The sequence below is a fragment of the Stegostoma tigrinum genome, chromosome 31, assembly GCF_030684315.1.
Source record: "Stegostoma tigrinum isolate sSteTig4 chromosome 31, sSteTig4.hap1, whole genome shotgun sequence".
Lineage (NCBI taxonomy): Eukaryota > Metazoa > Chordata > Chondrichthyes > Orectolobiformes > Stegostomatidae > Stegostoma > Stegostoma tigrinum.
In genome coordinates this window covers 11,365,106-11,380,165 of record NC_081384.1, presented here as the reverse complement: position 1 = coordinate 11,380,165, position 15,060 = coordinate 11,365,106, and the positions used below count along the sequence as shown (strand labels likewise).

The 15,060-nt window shown below is 40.3% G+C and overlaps 1 protein-coding gene across 12 annotated transcripts in view; it reads left to right on the top strand.

The window, feature by feature from the left end:
- The window catches only part of raraa (retinoic acid receptor, alpha a), a 530,677-nt gene that overhangs the window by 302,724 nt on the left and 212,893 nt on the right, over positions 1-15,060 (top strand). Inside the window, exon 1 of one of the 12 annotated variants that reach the window (XM_048560470.2) lies at positions 981-1,236. The exons of the other annotated variants lie outside the window; for them this stretch is intronic. The gene's annotated coding sequence lies outside the window, so the exon portion shown is untranslated. Of the gene's footprint in view, positions 1-980; positions 1,237-15,060 lie in introns of those variants that run through there. 12 annotated transcript variants of the gene reach the window in all.

Here is a 15,060-nt window from a genome sequence, read left to right as displayed (position 1 = left end):
AGGTGAGAGTGTTTGGTGTAGATTCAAAGGACATTGCAGGATGTCCCTAGAATAATGGATGGGTTTCGTAGCACGGGGTGAGGTCTAATGGAATTTGATGACAGTTCAACTGAATATGTTCATGTGAAATTGCATTCATGGATAGTTGTGAAACTAGCTGCATGAGAGATATGATCAGTCTGTGCACCTTTAACTTGAAGGAAGAAGAATGAAAACTGTTATTTCTGTAGTAGTGTGAACTGCCAGTGCTGGAAAATCTGAGATAACAAGATGTAGAGCTGAATGAACACAGCAGGCCAAGCAGCATCAGAGGAGCAGGAAAGCTAATGTTTCGGGTCTGGACCCTTCTTCAGAAGTGGGAGAGGGGAAGGGGATTCTGAAATAAATAGGGAGAGAGGGGGAAGCGGATAGAAGATGGATAAAGGAGCAGATAGATGGAGAGGAGACAGACAGGAAAAGAGGCAGGAATGGAGCCAGTAAAGATGAGTGTAGGTGGGGAGTTAGGGTGGGGATAGGTCATTCCAGGGAGGACGGACAGGTCAAGGAGGCGGGATGAGGTTAGTAGGTAGGAGGTTGGGGTGGGGGTTGGGGTTTGGTGGTTGGGGTAGAGGTGAGAGGAATAGATAGGTGGGAAGGATGGACAGGTTAGGGAGGCGGGGATGAGCTGGGCTGGTTTTGGGATGTGGTTGTTGCGGGGGGAGATTATTATTTCCGTGATATCCTTTAATTCTACATTTTGTTATTTATTATGCACTTTGGATTTCTTGGCTAGGTATAAAATATATGAATTTTTAAAGTCAACGAATAGCTTGTGCATGGAAGTGTTAACTGAGATTTCTGCAGTTGAGCTGTTTTGTTTATGTAAATTGTGGGTGTTGACATTAAGACTGACAACACTTCCCAATTGTCAGTTGGACAGTGAGCATGACTGTGTCATGACAGTGAATCAGCCTAAACTCAATCCTTGCTTGGGAGGAGCGCAAAGCTCCTGTCAAATACATGTAGTAATGGACTTGTTTTGCTGAACAACTTAATAAGACGCCGCCTGAGTTCTTTCGTTGCTTTCAGAAGCTTGGATTTATGCTCGAGTTGATTCAGTGTTGAAAGTGGCCCTAGCATACTAGTGAAAGAACAGAAATTTGTCAGGATTCTCGCTGTTGATTGCTGGAGAGTGTGAGAACTGGGCAGGGGTGGACCCTCCAGCCTTGGTGTCTAGGACTAGCTCAAGCCTAGTTTGTAAGTGTTGTGCTGTTGAAATCTGGTCTTACTATGTATGAAAAGTTGTCAGTTGAGAGAGATACGGGAGTGCATTGGTGCCTCTGATAATATGCCGCGGGAAGAATCAGCACTTCTGAATGAGGGGAGGAAATTTACAAGCAGATACAACAAGCTTATTTTAATATCCTCCTTATGCATCAATTGGCATGTTATTCCAGTCCTCCCTGAATTGATTATGATTCTGAATGCAGACAGTGGAGTTTAAAGTTGTTTGTGTAGAACTATGTGTCAGCTGTTGTTCATGTTGAATCTTATATTGGGAGTATTCAAGATAATGTAGATCTAAAAGGGTGTATTTACATGCTCAGAGTCCCGATTGCATTCTTACACCCTCTTGCCAAATCACCCTTTAAAGACAGTTGTTGATCTGTTGTGAAAATGTAGAAGTTGTTTATAAATATGGGGTGTAAAGCTGTCGCTTTGTTAATTATTGCAAAGATGTCTTATTTTGCTAAATATCCTTTCTTTTCAGTTCTTTTATTTCTCAATTGATACTTGTATTTTTGTCATTTACTGGTTATGGATTTGAAAGTGAGCTAAAGACATGCTGCAGCCACCCCTTCACAGTCTTTCTGGAACAAGATACTTGGAGACTGAATTAGATTGACTGAAGGATTCATCTTCAGGAAGTAGTCCCTGTTGCAGTGGGATCCTCCCTACTATGCTGTGGCTGATTTCCAGCATACATTGCAGCTTTAACTTCTTGGTATTGAATCTTCTGTTATCATTGGGGAAGTTTATGGAGGAATTTTTAGGGTGGCACGGTGGCTCAGTGGTTAGCATTGCAACCTCACAGCTCCAGCGACCCGGGTTCGATTCCAGCCTTGGGCGACTGTCTGTGGAGTTTGCTCATTCTCCCCGTGTCTGCGTGGGTTTCCTCCGGGTGCTCCAGTTTCCTCCAAAGATGTGCAGATTAGGTGGATCGGCCATGCTAAATTGCTCGTAGTGTTCAAGGGTGTGTGGTTTATAGGGGGATGGGTCTGGATGGGATGCTTCAAGGGGCAGTGTGGACTTGTTGGGCTGAAGGGCCAGTTTCCACTCTGTAGGGAATCTAATCTAATCTAAACTAGATTGTTGCCTCATGTTTTCAAACTGAGCACTTAAATCAGGTATGACGAACATTCCCAGCAAAATGCTGCGTTGCTGCCTCCAAAGTCACTAACAAAATTATACTAACAAGAGGCAGCAGGACCACCTCACTAACTTAACAGTCTGCCTGATTGTTTATTTCCTTAGTGTTTGTGAGACTACAATACACAATTTTTCCGCCACTTTTTTCCATCACACTAATTCAAAGAATACTTAGCGCTATAGAAATGCAGTCTTTCTTGGTGCCTCCAAGAGAATTAACATAAAATCCTCTTCAGACCTTAACATGGTTTTAATGTTTAGAGATATGGCACTGTTCAGCCAGCACGTAAAGGATAAGATGAATACAACTTAACAGGATCTTTAGGAAAATGAAACTGAGGACAGTAGATATCTCTAAATGAATTACCAGGTAGTAATCTATCAGATGCGTTCAGACCATCTTGTAATTTGTTCTCTCCAGTTCGCTTCCAGTTGTCTGTTGTCTTCTTTTTAAATTTATCTCTCAACAAAAATATATATGCAATGCAGAGGGAATAATTCTCCTTTGGTCGAATATGGAGTGTAAAAGTTTGGTACATGCATAAATCAAGGAAATGTCTTATATACTCATGCCAGCTTGTCAAGTAACACTAGAGACAGAAGGCATATATATCCAGATAGCTGTAAAACAGATCATTTGTAATGTATAACAGGTGTGGAAGTTTGGTTTCAGATTGTCTTTTGAACTGTTGCGGTGATGCATTTCTGTCTAAAGGAAGCCTTGGCTGAAGATGAAAGTACTTGCATTTGGTGTAGGACAAAGCATGTGTAATTTTAATCAGTTTTTTATGTGGCCTTTGCACTGATCATGGTGAGGCATGTTAGTGTTCGAGAATAGGGGACTTCCCATTTTCAGTACTGGATCAGCATTAAATGCTCCCAGGTTGGGTACAGTATTCCTGGATTCAGAGTAAAGTTCCATTTTAATTATGCAACTTGGTATCGTTTCAATCTCATAAAAGTATTTCATTTGAACCAATGAGCCATTTTACATATGTGTTCCAAGTATCACAAAGGAATACCATCTATTATTGCCAGTGAGTACCGAATTATAAGTATCTTTTGAGCTCGATGACCAGGTTGAGGAGAACTAGATTGAACATGTTTGTGGAGAGTGCCCATAGAGCCTACGTGTGTTGGAAACCTCTTTCCCATCAGAAAGATGATGTTTGAGTCCAAGACCAGTAGATGAAAGTGTCGAATCTAATGTATCAGACCTGACATATTGTTAATGATGAAATGGAAACTGTCCCTTAGCAGGAACTGTCTTAGGTTTTATTTCAGTTTGGAATTATAGTGTTATAGCAAATGCACTGCCCAGTGAGTAAAGTAATTAACAAGCAAATACAGGAATGAGAAAGCAGTTCCATTACATGACATTTTGTTTTGTTTGGAGATAACCTGCTTATAAAAGTGCAGCGTAAAGATTGAGATAACACAGTATGGAGCAGGAGGAGCACAGCAGGCCAAGTAGCATCAGAGGAGCAGGAAAGTTGATGTTTTGTTTTGGCCTGCTGTGTGTTAGCCCTGACTCCAGCATCGGCAGTTCTTACTACCTCTGAGTGAAAAGGTTGATCCTGGTTAAAATGTGATTATTGTTCCAGAGTGAATGCATGGTAGTGTTAAAATGAGAATACAAATACACCTATGAAGTCACCCAAATAAATCATATTTGCTCTGGATTTATTAACTTATCTCACTTGAAAACCCTTTAAAATTGCAGACTTGCAGTTTTGATGTTGGCTTTTTACTTCAAACCCTGTTGGCAGTCTACAGAGAGATGTTGGTTGTGGGAATTCGTTTTTATGTTGGTCTTGCAATCTTCTCATCAAGCCTACCAATTGCCAGGTCCTGCATGGCTGTGTATTTCTATTATGATATAATCAAGTGTGCATATGAGCTATCAGCATTGCTTTTTGGCCCACAGACTGAATTAGTTGTATATGTTTGGATTTGTGTATCAACTGATAATACAGAAAGGTGTTCATTTGACATAGCTTTTCTAATTAATATGCTGTCCTATAGCATATATCTTTTCTGCATCTTAAATTCCTCTTCTTTATAAAAGAAAAAGTTTCTTCTGTCTGTATGGTTTTTCACCCTTAGTCAATGGAGAAGAGAATGCAAATCAGTTTAAAAAGTGGAAAGGTGATGACGATTTTCCAAGATATATTGGATTCAGAAGTTGAGAATACAGATTTGCAATAACCAGGGGCTTGATCAAGTTCTGCGGAGTTTAAAGCCAATTTGAAATTTTAAAATTCAGCTGCTTGCGAAATAAGTCTAATCCTTGTTTCATCAGAATTAATAGACCAATTGGATTTCTATTCACACATTGAATAAGACATTACAATGAATCAGGATAGAGCTTGAAACCTCCTTCAAATGAATGCGGCTTGTGTTTAAGGAGTAGAAACCCTTCTCTGATCTTTCATCGAAGGAGTGTTTTTCTAACTGAGTTTCCTTTTCCTTAGTCCCCTCTCTACTGTGTTCGATCCTTATGTAAAGGGACAACATAAAATATCACAATTTCAGCTATTAATTCATTTGAAGTTTTTCCACAGTAATTGTTGCCACCCACCATCTGTCTTGAAGTTGTAGCTTCTTACTGAAATATTGTTTCACAGCATGATATTGTCTCTCAGTTCCTTGCTCTAATGACCAAAAAGACTGAGCCATTTTGCATAAAGGAGCTTTTTTTTAAAAAAAGCATGTTGTTCCTCGTATATTATGGTGATGGGTATTGGTAGCTGTTTAACCATGGACGGTTCGACAGCTGATATACTACCCCGATCTTTGCTGAACATTCACCGGATCTTCCAGAAATTGTTACTGCAATTTGGGAAGGAACCTGGGCAACTTTCCTTTACCTAACCTGGGGGTGGTAAGGTCAGTCACAGCGCCCTAACATGTTGAAAAGATTTTTTTGAGGTCTTCATGAAGCCTAGCTGAATTTTATCAAATGGAATTTGCCTGACAAATGAAAACTGGTTAGTTAAGGAGTTTCCATGAGTCCTTATGGATTAACAATGATCAAAGAAAATTAAAACTACAAATAAAGTCCATCCTCTGATTCAGTATTAAAGAATGTAAACAAGGAAGTCCCAGATTCCGATCATTTGTACTGAATTAGCTAATTTAAGTGAAAGCAATCTTTCAATCCTCTTTCCCCCTCCATTTTCAGTAGCCTAATGCCCATCTTATGTCTGCCTCTCTTCAGTTCTACAGAACAGTCATATGGGAATCAAGGTGCTAAATCTGTTTCTCTTTGCACCAGCACTGCCAATGAGTTTTTCCAATGTTTTGTTTATTTCAGTTTTTAGGGTACTGTAGCTTACTGTAGAAAGCGGAGAATATTGGATGAAAGAAGAATTGAGCAATTCTCTGTTGCTTAATTTAAGCACAGTTTGTCAGTTTTATCTAACGAGGAATCATGATGTGTTGGGCTGCTACTTTATCGCTCATTTTCGTCGTTACAAAGTGATCGTACCAACAGTTAAGGTCACATCCATCCAGGGAAACCATATTTTCTTAAGGCATTTAGGAGCTTCGTGGAGCTCAGCTTGCATTTGGAGCCACACTGTGATTTTACTTTGTGTGTCAGTCAATCTAATGATGATTTATTTGTGGATATTTTCACAGATTTATAAAATCAATTTTTCTTTTTTAATAAGTTAAATGTCAAGATTGTCTGGACAATGGGCGCCCTCCCACCTACTGTTTTTACCTCAGGCATCTGCTTAAGAGAATAATGGAATGCATGATAGATGGTGCATTCAAATTGTCAATAATAGTGGAAGGAATCTGGTGTTTATCCAAGAAGATTAAAGCTTGAAGCACATGCTTGATGAAAATAAAAGCTAGAAATATGTCCTGTTTGGCAGGAAGCAGAGAATCTAAGCTACCTGCCCGTACATCTTCAAGTGTTCCTAAGAGAACATTCCCAAATGTTGTGCCAGCTTGTTGAATGTCATCTGGATAGCCGTCACAGTGTGAAAATTTAGCATTGAGGCAATTGTACATAGGTGGCTCACTAATAGCAACAGACACAAAGTCCTTTTGTCATTGACCCCACAGTATGTGCCTTGAAGGAGCTAACAGCCCAAGAGGCAACTGTTTTTGGGTTCTGCGTGTTGCAGTTGAAGCTGTACTCTCATTGTAAAGGAGACTGATTACATAGACATAAAAACATTAGAAATAAGAGTAGGAGTAGGCTGTTTGGCCCTTCACATCTGCCCTGCCATTCAACAAGATCTGCCTCAAGTCCTCTTTTGTGCCTGCTCAGCATGGCCGTCAACTCTCTGATACTTCAAAAATCATTCTACTTTTTTAAAAAAAACATAGTTCCAGCATTTGGGGATAGCTAAAAGTAAAGTGTTCGTTTAGAGATTGTGGGTTTCTCGTTACCCTGAGCTACGACAGTGGTATTAAAATGTCTGTGGTTATCTTAACAATCTGGTGTGTTGGCTTGTCACAGTTTTTCCACATGGAGGCGTTTATAGTAGATTGTACTTATTATCTAAGAAACTCTTATCGTAAGTGATAGCAGAAGATTTTAAAGTGTTAACATGAAGGTTAGCATATGTTTTGGTCTGTTTTCTGCCACCAGTTAGGAACTTCTGTGATGATTAGTGTGTAGACTTACTTGCCACTGAATTTGCTCTTAATTTTGTCCAGAATGAGAGAGAGTTCACTGTGTTTACCTGTTTGGAAAACATTAATGCCCTTTATCAAGAACTCCAAAATTAGGTTATTGCTTCTGCTGACATTTTGTATTCGGGTTTTCCCCAGGCAAAACTTTTTGACCACAGTTCTGTGGTGGGAAGTTACAATGCGATTTCTAAAGTAGGCCAGTAGACATTAAAGGCAGTAAAATAGTCTGCAGATGAGTTTCTAAGTAAAATGCATTTTGAATGAAATTTTGGATAGGAAGAGGTTAATCCAGCTTCAGTCCCAAATTAAACCTTTGCGTGTAAGCAAGGCTCTAGGCTGCAGGCTGAAGAGTTTCATTATGTTGTGGTATCTGAAAGCTGACAGTGATGGAGGGCAGCATAAAGAAAGCACATTTGGAAGTCTTTAAAAAACAAGGCTGGATTTGCAATATTCTGTGATCGAGTGAAGTGGCTGGAGGGTATGCCTTGCCGAGATGTCTTATCAGATGGATGACACAGTCCAGACGCAAGAAAGGAAAAATCATATAGACAATATACTTCTGTACATAACAAGCAATAAAGAGGCAAGAAGCAATTGCAGGAAGGGATGAAGCCTCGGAAGCAGAATAAATGAAGCATGGTATGCAATAAAGTCATTTTGAAAGCTTTATTTTTGCTTACCGTAGCTGGATTGAACAGGTTTCCCCATCTGAGAGCCAATTTTGTAAGTGTGGAAAGAATTATTGAAACTGTGCAGTTTTAGGCAGAGAGGGTGTGAAAGGCTACGCTAGTCTCTGAATAATGTAATGAATGTAATTTCCCATTAGAAAATATTTGTGCATATGCATTTTAATGCAGTAGGTATTGATATCTTAAAACTATCCCAATTAGAACCGTAGAAATATAGTACAGAAGGCTATTTGACCCATCTTGACCATGCTGACCCAAAGACACCCGAATATATTTTCTTACCCCATCCTCCTGCACAATGCAGATAGCTCTGCAGCTTTCAGCACTTTAAGTGCAATTCCAGATACTTTTAAAGAGAATTTAGGGTCTCTGCTTCTGCCACCAACTTGGGCAGCAAGTTCCAGACACCCATCACTCTCTGTGCAAAAAGAAATTTTCCTCATGTCCCTTCTAATTCTTCTGCCACTTAGCATGAATCTGTGACCCCCTCTCGCTTTTGTGCTGTCTGCCAAGGGAAACAGTTCCTCCTGTCTTCTCTAGTTCAGCTCCTCATAATTCCCTAATCAAGTCAGCCCTCGGCCACCTCTGTTCCAAGGAAAATAACCCTAACCTGTGCAATCTCTCCTTGTAGCTACAGTTCTCCAGCCCATGCAACATTCTAGTAAATCTTCTCTGCTCTCTCTCTGAAGCAGTTACATACTTCCTTTAAAGTGACCAGAACTGCACTCAATACTCCAGTTGTGGCCTCACCAGTGTCATCACAAGAGTCAGTTTTATTTAGATGCACTGCAAGTGGGTCTGTTTTTTTTAACAATTATACTAATCTTGCTCAAATTACTAATAAATACCATGATGAGGACAATCACAACTGTCTTTAATGAGCCAGCAAACTGCCACTTCCACCCCTATCAAATTAACCTTTTGATTAGATTTTAAGTTCTCATCTGTGCTGTCATGGACATGAAAGGGCATATGGCACTATTTAAAGAAGAAGAAGGGCAGTTTTGTTCTTTGAATTAGGATTTATCTCACAGCAAACATCTTGAAAGATTACCAAGTTATTTGTGTCATTGCCGTTTGTGTGATCTTGCTTTGCACAAATTGACTGCCCCATTACAAAAGTGCCAGTGCTTCAAACTTTGTGGTTGCCTCAAAGTTATAAAAGCCACAATATAGTGCTACTGAAAATTTTCATTCTGTTATTTAAATCTGTTCAATACCTTGCAGTAGCCTATCTCTTAAGTTCTCCAGGCCTGAGAATCCTTAAACTTTGCAGTCCTCCAACTTGGGCCTCTTCTGTGTAGTCTTCAAACCCCATCTGTCGAAGATGCCTTCGGCTCTCTAATCCCCACACTTTCAGTTTGCTACATAAACTCCTATAACTTTTATTCTCTCTATTCTGTCTCAAGACTACGTTGCAATAAATTTCATTAACTTCTCAACTTCAAGTGGAAAAAGCGAATTTGTACTCAAAGTGCAGGTTTGTTCAGTAGGCATCCTAAAATATTCTATGTGATCCACAAATCGTGCATTCAACATACAGTTTTGTGTACCTGGAAGCTTTTGAAAGGAGCATCAGTGCTGGTTCTGTCCACATTTGCTTCTGAGAGACTCACTAGTGAATCTATCAAATGTAGGAGAGAAACAGCCGATGATCAATGAGCAATGGGCAACCATAATATGAATGATTTAACTCATCTTGATGCCTGGAGCTGAGATGGACTAGAAATCTTTCGGGAAGCTACTGGCTTCAGGAGGCTGGAATTGACAGTCAGGGAAATCTGAGTCTGTGGGCATGGTGGACTTTAGGCAGTTGGTGGTTGGTGGTTGGGGGTGGGGATGGGCGGAAGGTGGAAAATGTTGGTGGAGATTGGGTGAACTACTCATAGAGTGGAGTGGAGGGAGTAGAGAAGCAGGTAATCTGGCAGCAGAGATAATTGCAGCAAAAGCCAGGGATTGCTGAAATATTGGACTGGGCAGCGTCCAAGGGAGGAATTCACAAAACAGGCACCGAAAGGAGAAAATTCCAGGCTCACAAACACCCACTTCCACTTCCACTTCCATGTGAATTTTGCCAAAGTGAGTCCATAGTATGGCCCGCCAGAAGCAAACTAGCTCCGTGTTAGTTAAACCCAACTTGTTAGGTCACCCTCAATTCCCAACCCTGACCCACTTTCCAATTAATCAGGATTTGAGGTTTTGCCTTTTTCCATCTTCTGATCTACTTTTTAATCAACAATGCAAAAATAAGGTTTTATTAGTTAGCTCTGCTGCTTGGCATTTTTTTTTAGTAGTGACTCATGAAGATGATTAGTTTATTATCTTAGATTTTTTTCTTGAAGTTCCTGTTGCGACAAACTTTGCCTTTCTGGAAGTCACTCTGTGATACATGCGCTGCTAGCCCCTCCAGAGAAAAGGTTGAGCAATCCTGATGTAGTACCTTGCACACCCTTAGTAAAAAGCACTTTAAAATCATTGCCTACATATCAAAAGCACCTCAATGTCATAAATACTAACCATACATAGTTTTTCATTGACAATTTTAGGGACAGTGCAGTTGGAAGTTTTCTTTCTCTGGGTGATGACAAAATATGTCTGCACTTCAGAAAGCAGAGATAATATAGTTGATGGCATTACGCTTTTTGGAGGGGTTCTGGCCTCTGACTTGCTGTATGATGTCTGCATAACCAGTATCCACTGTTAAGACATTTTCGATGTTGAATACAGATCCTCTTCCTCGCTGCATCCAGCTTACGTCAGTGGAGGAATGTTGCAATGTTTCACTAGTTACACAGTTGAGAAACCTCAGCGTCTGATTCTCATTTGTTTAGATTGAGCCTGCAGAATTGCTTTCACCTCAGAAAAGCCACAATCTTGGTTTCCTGCACCCACAGAGAACTCATGAAACAAATGCACAATTTCACATGAAATCAATCTTGCTGTGGTGCATGTCGAGGGTCCAGATTGCGCACTGTGAGCAGCTTTTTATTTTTTGCTAGGTTGTACTGAAGAAAGAAAATTTGGCAGAAAATATATTGCAGTGTCTGCAGATTGACCCTAACGTGAAACCTACCCCAGAAGTATGTTAACTTCAACTGGTACTGATTAGAAGCCCAAAATTCAATGAGTTTACATTAGAGTCAGAATAATCCGATTTGGGGAAGTACTAAGTGCATTCTAACCTCTGATTCCAAAACGAAACAGGGCACTGGACTATTCCATAAGAGTCAAACTAAATTACTTTAAAATGTGTCCACTAATGCTAGTTTGCTATTTCTGACATAACTGAACAGTGGACACTTTTTGTACCTGTTTGGAACTTATCTTTGTAATTATTGGTGTCTGAGAATGAAGCTGAGTTAACTGATGCCTTCTGGGGAATAATTTAACTCTGAAGTCCCAGGGCTTATCTATGGATCAGCACTCAGCAATTTTTACCAGAAAATGTGCATGTGTGGCAGTTGGATGAGGATGGATGTAATGTTGCTCTCCACGGATGAACGAACTGCTGGTACTCCAAGATTTGGTTCACATCAAAGGGGCATTTTTGGACAACATAATAGCTAGTTTCTCATTGAGAATGCAGTTATTGAGCCCTAAACCAAAATATTGTGGACTTCAACAAATAATCCATCCATACAGTTTGGTTCATAAATTTTTTTGAGCATGTATTGCGCTGTCAAAAGTGCTGTCTTCAGTTAAAGTGTAAAAGTGTGCTGTTTGCTGCCTTTTGGTGGACATAATCCTTAATGGTAATTTGTGAAAAAGCGTAGGGATTCTCAGTGTTTAGACATTGGAACTGCAATATAATATCAGATTATTTCTGTGACATTGTAAAGCAGTGGCAGTTGAAGAAAATGTCCTGTGCAGCATTTTATCAAGATTGTCTTTGTCTTTGGACAGGATACTGAAGTGCAATTTTGAAAAGCCTCTTGAGCTTGATTTGATTTCTCATTTTGAATTGAGACCAGGTTGAAACAGAAGTAAGTGGAAGCATTAATTTAACAATTCAACCAACATGAGTGAATCACCGGACTATTAAGTGCAGAAAAAAGCCATTTGGCCCAGCATGTCTGCCACAGCTGTTCTCTGAGCAGTTTGTTTAATTCTATTCCCCTGCCTTCTCATACCCTAGCACATAGTTCAATGTTCAGATAATAGTCTCTATCCCTTGTAAATGTTGAATGATCCTACAATGAGGATGAGATGACTGGAAACATTTTGAATCTCAGGTTCAAACCTCATTGATGCCTACCTTTTTGGAATTGTACTTTGATGGCAGTATGTAAGGGCAGCATCTTTTGTCCAGTCTATAGATAGTCCTGAGTGGAACATTTTAAAAACAGTTGTGTCTAATACTCGATCTATGCCTAAATATGCAAAATTATCTGCGAAAGGATTTCCTTGAGTGGCATTTATATTCCGGAAACTATTGAAAAGAAAGTCACAAGTTGAACTATGATGCATTGGTCCTATTAAAAGGCCAAACTGATATGGAACCTGAGATCCATCAAATTGAGTGAATTGTTCTCACTTCTCCTTTCCTCAGAATTAGTTACAGTCTGATTTCAGATCTTTCAAAGTTTACAGCTTTTAGAATCATAGAATCTGCACAGTGGGACCCTTCAGAGAACATCCCGTCCAGGCCCATAAACCTGTAACCCCGCATTTCCCATGGCCAATCCATCTAACCTGCACATCTTTGGGCTGTGGGAGGAAACCCACACAGACACAGGGAGAACATGCAAACTCCACATAGACAGTCGCCCAAGAGTGGAATCAAACCCGTGTCACTGCTGTGAAGCAGCAGTGCTAACCACCAAGCCACCCACTTGTTTGTTTCTAGAGATTGGAACCTGATTGAGAATAATTTTTTAATGTTGAAGTGTAATGAAATACAGTCAAGAAAGATGTGCCAGCATCAATATTTCCCACAGAAAGCAAAAGGAGAATAGTACATGAAAATCTTCTGAGAATGAATAAAATCAAGATAATGGAGTTGATATGAACTCAAGTCTGGTGAATTTCTGAGCATCTGTCTCTTTCATGATGCTGTGCACTTTTGTCTTTATTTGTGTTTAGTAGGACCTTATTTTTTCTTGCTCCACTCCTTTGATTCTGCTCCTAGCCCCACTGTTCCAGACTGTCTTCTAGAAAGGGTTTCGTTCCTGCTTATTCAAATGACAAGATTTAATCACCTCCATTGCCATTCAAGTGTAACTGACAATGAAATGTTTCCTAGTTATCAACATATCATTGAGCCAGAAATGTTTAACAGACAACATAGTTGATACAGTGTGGAGCTCGAGGAACACAGCAGCTCACGAAGCATCAGAGGAGTAGGAAAGTCGCCATTTTGGGCCAAGACCCTTCAACAGGACTGGGGAGTAAGAAGGAAGCTGGGAATTAAATAAAGGGAATAGGGCTAGGGCTAGGGGAAGGTAGGTGTGATGGCGATAGGTGGATGCAGGGAGGGGTAGTAGAGATTGGTCTGTGGGAAGGGTGGGGCAGATAGGTCCCCTACAACCCAACCCCCACCAACAAAGAGATACTTCCGTCCCCACCCCTATCTGCGTTTCATAGGGACTGCTTACTCCACAACTCCCTCATCCTCTCCACACTCCCACCAACCCCACCACACCTGGTGCCTTTCCTTGCAACCACGGGAGGTGCTACACCAGAACCTCCATCCGAGGCCCAAGACAAACTTTCCATACCCTACAGGGGTTCACCTGTAACCCTACAACCTGGTCTACAGTATCCATTGCTCCCAATGTGGCCTCATCTACATTGATGAGACCGAGCACAGATTTGGTGACCGAATTGTGGACTGTCTGCGCTCTATACATGATAATCAACAACACCGTCAAGTCGCCAACCATTTTAACTCCCCTACCCACTCCCTGAGTGACATGTCCATCCTGGGCCGCCTCCAGTATCACAATGATGCCACCCACAAATTGGAAGGTTAAGGTTAGGGTTAGGGTTGCATCTAAAGTACAAAGTTTAATTGTTAAGCAAGTATTTTGTGCCAATCACATAACACATTTATTGCTGCAGTTTCGATCATTTCAGCATAGGAGCCCTTCAGTTTGAGCCACTTATATGATTGAGTGTCCAAAGACATCTGAAAAGATCCTCTTGGCTCACTGTGATTCTAGCTATTTATTATTAGGTATATAATGCATTCCTGGCTGCTATGAGGTTCCTGGTTGTGCACTTCTTTGGAAGACGGCTATCCCAAGCCGTTTGACATTCCATTTGATTTTCTTTTCAAAATGGATATCGAACCGGCTATAAAAGGACCTGCCAATCTACTATTAGCAATTTTGCGTTTTCTGTCAAGGCCATTTTCATTCTGGAGATTGCATGCATTGAACCAAAACAAAAAAGGTTTAGCTGGTAAGTGAAAGATTCCTGACTTTCACTATTTTGAAGTATTGGTTGTTTCGCAAAACAAATTTACACCTGCCTTTCCTAGTTTATTCTTCTCCCAACATTTTCCTTGAATGCACTGGGTTGTGGTTTACAATTATGTGATACATCAGAAATTGTCTCTACATTTATAGCTTGTTCAATGTCCGTTTTGAAAAGAAAATCAAATGGGATGTCAAATGCTTTGGGGTCGCATTCTTCCGCAGAAATGCACAACCATGAATCTCATAGCAGCTAGGATTGCAATAAACTGATATGGACACAAAACAAATACATTCAAACCAGATATGAGCAATGAACTTGTTATAGATATTTTATGTAAAATAAAAATTGTCACTGGGGAGTAAGTGGCAGAGGTTTAGGCACTCCTTTCATTAACACTGCATATCTTGTAAAAGCAACCCTCCATTATGGGGAATGCTTCCCTAGGCACAGTTTAAAAGAAAATGTATGGCACATTAATATTTCATCCAAGTCTCCTAGCCAATTTTCTTTCCATTTAATATAATGGGAAATTTTATTTTTAATGCCATTCTTTTTTGCTAATGCCAATTTTCTGGTCCTCCCCTCCGTTCTTGAAGTGATTCATTCCTTGTTTTTACAGCATTTTGCGGGCACAAGCTTCCACTAGTCCAGGATGTGGTGTTTTCTCTCAAGTGAATATTACTGAATGCACTGGTCAAGTTAGCCAAGTGCTAGGTGGGCTTTGAGATGCAGGGGTGAAGAGAGGTGCAAGTATTATGTGGACTTCACAATAAGTCCAAACCACTGCTTACCTGATATCACGCGTATCTGATTTTAGCAAAAGCCACTCAAGATCAATAACGAACTGAGAACCACAGTCAGAATTCCTCTCTCAACTTGGAGAAGGTAT